Below are 6,745 nucleotides of genomic sequence, written 5' to 3'. Positions count from 1 at the left end.
AAACTCTCTGGTTTATATAGACACCGGAGAGGGCTAGGGTTACACAGAGTCGGTTACAATGGGAGGAGATCTTCATATCGTATCGCCAAGCTTGCCTTCCACGCCAAGGAAAGTCCCTATCCAGACACGGGACAGAGTCTTCAATCTTGTATCTTCATAGTCCGGGAGTCCGTCCAAAAGTCATAGTCCGGCCATCCGGACACCCCCTAATCCAGGACTCCCTCAATCACCATTAAGAAAGCTCGACTTGTCCTTAAGATGTTTTCCGACATGTTCAAGGAATTGACTACGATGAGACTTTCTCACTTGTAGCGATGCTAAGAGCCTGTTGGAATTATATTAGCAGTTACTGCATTATTTATGAAATCTTGCAGATAGGATGTCAAAAACATTGTTTCCTCGATGATTTTTTGTGGAAATGTTCTATGTGATACAACCAGAAGGTTTTGTCAATCCTGAAAGATGCTAACAAGTATGCAAAGCTCCAACAATCCTTCTAAGGACTGGAGTAAGCATCTCGGAGTTGGAATGTACGCCTTGATGAGATGATCAAAGATTTTGGGTTTATACAAAGTTTGTGAGAAACTTGTATTTCCAAAGAAGTGAGTGGGAGCACTATAGAATTTCTGATGAGTATATGTTGTTAACATATTGTTCATTAGAAATGATGTAGAGCATATAGGGTTATTTGAAAAGTGTTTTTCAATGGAAAACCTGGATTAAGCTACTTGAACATTGAGCATCAAGATCTATAAGGATAGATCAAAAATGCTTAATAGTACTTTCAAATGAATACATACCGTGACAAGATTTTGAAGGAGTTCAAATAGATCAGCAAAGAAGGAGTTCTTGGCTGTGTTATAAGGTGTGAGCATTGAGTAAGACTCAAGATCTGACCACGGCAGAAGAGACAGAAAGAACGAAGGTCGTCCCCTATGCTTTAGACGTAGGCTTTACAATATGCTATGCTGTGTACCGCACCTGGAGTGTGCCTTGCCATGAAGTCAATCAAGGGGTACAAGAGTGATCCAGGAATGGATCACATGACAGTGGTCAAACTTATCCTTAGTAACTAGTGGACTAAGGAATTTTCTCGATTATGGAGGTGGTAAAAGAGTTCGTCGTAAAGGGTTACGTCGATGCAACCTTTGACACTAATCCGGATGACTCTGAGTAGTAGACCGAATTCGTATAGTAGAGCAGTTATTTGGAATAGCTCCAAGTAGCGCGTGGTAGCTGCATCTACAAGATGACATAGAGATTTGTAAAGCACACACGGATCTGAAAGGTTTAGACTCATTGACTAATAACCTCTCTCTCAAGCAAGATATTATCAAACCCCATGGGTGTTGGATTCATTACAATCACATAGTGATGTGAACTAGATTATTGACTCTAGTGCAAGTGGGTGACTATTGAAAATATGCCCTAGAGGCAATAATAAAATGGTTATTATTGTATTTCCTTGTTCATGATAATTATCTATTGTTCATGCTATAATTGTATTAACTGGAAACCGTAATACATGTGTGAATACATAGACCACAACATGTCCCTAGTGAGCCTCTAGTTGACTAGCTCGTTGATCAATAGATGGTCATGGTTTCCTGACCATGGACATTAGATGTCACTGATAGCGGGATCACATCATTAGGAGAATGATGTGATGGACAAGACCCAATCCTAAGCGTAGCACAAGATCGTGTAGTTCGTTTGCTAAAGCTTTTCTAATGTCAAGTATCATTTCCTTAGACCATGAGATTGTGCAACTCCCGGATACCATAGGAATGCTTTGGGTGTACCAAACGTCACAACGTAACTGGGTGGCTATAAAGGTACATTATAGGCATCTACGAAAGTGTTTGTTGGGTTGGCACGAATCGAGACTAGGATTTGTCACTCCGTATGACGGAGAGGTATCTCTGGGCCCACTCGGTAATGCATCATCATAATGAGCTCAAAGTGACTAAGTAGTTAGTCATGGGATCATGCATTACGGAACGAGTAAAGTGACTTTCCGGCAACGAGATTGAACGAGGTATTGGGATACCGATGATCGAATCTCGGGCAAGTAACATACCGATTGACAAAGGAAATTGTATACATGATTGATTGAATCCCCGACATCGTGGTTCATCCGATGAGATCATCATGGAACATGTGGGAGCCAATATGGGTATCCACATCCCGCTATTGGTTATTGGCCGGAGAGATGTCTCGGTCATGTCTGCATGGTTCCCGAACCCGTAGGGTCTACACACTTAAGGTTCGGTGACCCTAGAGTTGTTATGGGAAATAGTATGTGGTTACCGAATGTTGTTAGGAGTCCCGGATGAGATCTCAGACGTCACGAGGAGTTCCGGAATGGTCCGGAGGTAAATATTTATATATGGGAAGTCCTATTTTGGCCACCGGAAAAAGTTCGAGATTTTTCGGTATTGTACCGGGAAGGTTCTAGAAGGTTCCGGAGTGGGGCCCACCTGCATGGGGGACCCACATGAACGTGGGTAGTGGGGGCAAGGCCCCACACCCCTGGTCAAGGCGCACCAAGATCCCCCCTTAGAAGGAATAAGATCATATCCCGAAGGGATAAGATCAAGATCCCTAAAAGGGGGGGATAACAATAGGTGGAGAAGGGAAATGATGGGATTTCTTTCCCCCACCTTTGCCAACGCCCCAATGGACTTGGAGGGCAAGAAACCAGCCCCCTCCACCCCTATATATAGTGGGGAGGCGCATGGGAGAGGCACCCCTTCCCTGGCACAGCCCTCTCCCTCTCCAACACCTCCTCCTCCTCCGTAGAGCTTGGCGAAGCCTGCAGAAATACCACAACCTCCACCACCACGCCGTCGTGCTGCCGGAGCTCTCCCTCAACTTCTCCTCTCCCCTTGCTGGATCAAGAAGGAGGAGACGTCCCCGGGCTGTACGTGTGTTGAACGCGGAGGCGCCGTCCGTTCGGCACTAGATCGGATCTTCCGCGATTTGAATCGCCGCGAGTACGACTCCATCAACCGCGTTCTTGTAATGCTTCCGCTTAGCGATCTTCAAGGGTATGAAGATGCACTCCCTCTCTCTCTCTCGTTGCTAGTATCTCCTAGATTGATCTTGGTGACACATTGGAAAATTTTGAATTATTGCTACGTTCCCCAACAGGGCATCCATTGGGTATACGATACCATAGGTATATCCAATGTATACCTAATAGGAAACAAAAAATTATTGGGTATATGCATACCCGCGTATGTACATACTTTCCTTAGTAAGTATAGGCTAACGGTTTAGATACTTGTATAATTTTCTTACTTTTATTATTGCATCTTATATAGTGCGATGGTTTTGGTATCCGCCACCATCGGCCCTCGTCCTGTCTATGATTCGGATGTGGTATATATTATCTTTTCATAACTATTGGTTCATTTATTGTTTATGACAATTATGCCGACCAACGTGACATATATTTTATTTATCTAGGAGGTTGTTGAACCGGAAATTCCAACCGACCCTATTGTCGAGAGGTTAAATTTAGTTGAAGAAGAAAACAATTTGTTGAAGGAAAAAATTAGAAAAATTGAGGAGGGGAAGATGATATTGGAGTTGCATGTTGCGGATGTCGTCGATGATCACAAGATCAAGATGGATGCAATGCGCTTGAAGATTAGAAAGATTAGAAAATATGCCATTCATACCAAGGCTTGGTATCATTATGCCGTTGGATCAGTTGTTACATTGCGATTATGATCGCATTTGTTTTCGCATTGAAATGTTTTACATAGTTTCAATGTATGGTTTAATTAATTTAGATGCTCTGCAGAGCTTTATGTTGTTAGATGAGAACTATGTATGTACTTTGGTTTTAATGTGATGATGAACTTCTATTAATTTGGTCACTTAATTATCTATTCATGATGTTCTGTAATGATTTTTGACACACTTAATTATATATAATGCACGCAGATGAACTGGCAATGGATGTACGGTTCAAGACACACCTCCGAGTACATTAAGGGCGTGCATGATTTTCTCGAAGTGGCTGAGTCAAACAAGCAGAATGGTTTTATGTGTTTTCCATGCCCTATATGTGGGAATACGAAGTCTTACTCTGACCGGAAAATCCTTCACACCCACCTGCTTTACAAGGGTTTCATGCCACACTATAATGTTTGGACGAGGCACGGAGAAATAGGGGTTATGATGGAAGACGACGTAGAAGAAGAGTACGATGACAACTATGTGCCCCCTGAATACGGTGATGCTACTGAACATCAAGAGGAACCAGACGATGTGCACGATGATGCTGCAACGGGCGAAGCTGCTGAAGATCAAGAGAAACCAGACGATGTGCCCGATGATGATGATCTCCGCCGGGTCATTTTCGATGCAAGGACGCAATGCGAAAGTCAAAAGGAGAAGCTGAAGTTCGATCGCATGTTAGAGGACCACAAAAAAGGGTTGTACCCCAAATGCAAAGATGACAACACAAAGCTCGGTACCGTACTGGAATTGCTGCAGTGGAAGGCAGAGAATGTTGTGCCTGACAAAGGATTTGAGAAGCTACTGAAAATATTGAATAAGAAGCTTCCAAAGGATAACGAATTGCCCGACAGTACATACGCAGCAAAGAAGGTCCTATGCCCTCTAGGATTGGAGGTGCAGAAGATACATGCATGCCCTAATGACTACATCCTCTACCGCGGTGCGTACAAGGATCTGAACGCATGCCCGGTATGCGGTGCATTACGGTATAAGATCAGACGAGATGACCCTGGTGATGTTGACGGCGAGCCCCCCCAGGAAGAGGGTTCCTGCGAAGGTGATGTGCTATGCTCCTATAATACCACAGTTGAAACGTCTGTTCATAAACGGAGAGCATGCCAAGTTGATGCGATGGCACAGTGAGGACCGTAAGAAAGGCGGGAAGTTGAGAGCACCCGCCGACGGGTCGCAGTGGACAAAAATCGAGAGAAAGTACTGGGATGAGTTTGCAAGTGAGCCAAGGAACATATGGTTTGCTTTAAGCGCGGATGGCATTAATCCATTCGGGGAGCAGAGCAGCAATCACAGCACCTGGCCCGTGACTCTATGTATGTATAACCTTCCTCCTTGGATGTGCATGAAGCGGAAGTTCATTATGATGCCAGTTCTCATCCAAGGCCCTAAGCAACCCGGCAATGACATTGATGTGTACCTAAGGCCATTAGATGAAGAACTTTTATAGCTGTGGAATGGAAATGGTGTACGTACATGGGATGAGCACAAACAGGAGGAATTTGACCTAAAGGCGTTGCTGTTCGTGACCATCAACGATTGGCCCGCTCTCAGTAACCTTTCAGGACAGACAAACAAGGGATACCACGCATGCACGCATTGTTTACTTGACACCAATAGTATATCCCTGGGAAGCTGCAGGAAGAATGTGTACCTGGGCCATCGTCGATTTCTTCCGACCAACCATCAATGTCGAAAGAAAGGCAAGCATTTCAAAGGCGAGGCAGATCACCGAAAGAAGCCCGCCATGCGTACCGGTGATCACGTACTTGCTATGGTCAATGATTTACACGTAATCTTTGGAAAAGGTCCCGGCGGACTAGCTGTTCCGAGTGACGCTGGGGGACACGGACCCATGTGGAAGAAGAAATCTATACTTTGGGACCTACCCTACTAGAAAGACCTATAGGTCCGCTCTTCGATCAACGTGATGCACGTGACGAAGAACCTTTGCGTGAACCTGCTAGGCTTCTTGGGCGTGTAGGGGAAGACAAAAGATACAGCTGGGCACGGGAGGACCTGCAACATTTGCACGAAAAAGACGGCATGCCTCCAAAGCAGTATGAAGGTCCTGCCAGCTATGCTCTTACCAAAGAAGAGAAGGAAATCTTCTTTGAATGCATGCTTAGTATGAAGGTCCCGACTGGCTTCTCGTCGAATATAAAAGGAATAATAAATATGGCAGAGAAAAAGTTCCAGAACCTAAAGTCTCATGACTACCACGTGATTATGACGCAACTGCTTCCGGTTGCATTGAGGGGGCTTCTACCGAAAAACGTCTGATTAGCCATTGTGAAGCTATGTGCATTCCTCAATGCAATCTCTCAGAAGGTGATCGATCCAGAAATCATACCAAGGCTAAGGAGTGATGTGGTGCAATGTCTTGTCAGTTTCGAGCTGGTGTTCCCACCATCCTTCTTCAATATCATGACGCACGTCCTAGTTCATCTAGTTGACAAGATTGTCATTCTAGGCACCGTATTTTTACACAATATGTACCCCTTTGAGAGGTTCATGGGAGTCCTAAAGAAATATGTCTGTAACCGCGCTAGGCCAGAAGGAAGCATCTCCATGGGCCATCAAACAGAGGATGTCATCGGGTTTTGTGTTGACTTCATTCCTGGCCTTAAGAAGATAGGTCTCCCTAAATCGCGGTATGAGGGGAGACTGACTGGAAAAGGCACGCTTGGAAGGGACTCAATAATATGCAGGGACGGATATTCTTGGTCTCAAGCACACTACACAGTTCTACAGAACTCTACTAGAAACCCTACCATGGGCCAGGATTCAGGCCCGCAGTAGGCCCAGAAGGCCCATCAGGCAAAGCATTAGCAAGTAGGCCTGCAAGCCTGTGGTGGAGAGGAGCTCGAGAGGGGTGCGGCAGTGGGGCTTATAAACCACTGCGCGCCCCTCTCAACTAGCGAGGTGGGACTAAACTTTGGCCCCGACGCGGGCAGCACAGGGGCCTTTGGTCCCGGTT

This window comes from Triticum dicoccoides, chromosome 7B (assembly GCF_002162155.2).
Source record: "Triticum dicoccoides isolate Atlit2015 ecotype Zavitan chromosome 7B, WEW_v2.0, whole genome shotgun sequence".
Classification (NCBI taxonomy): domain Eukaryota; kingdom Viridiplantae; phylum Streptophyta; class Magnoliopsida; order Poales; family Poaceae; genus Triticum; species Triticum dicoccoides.
This window is presented reverse-complemented; position numbering follows the sequence as displayed.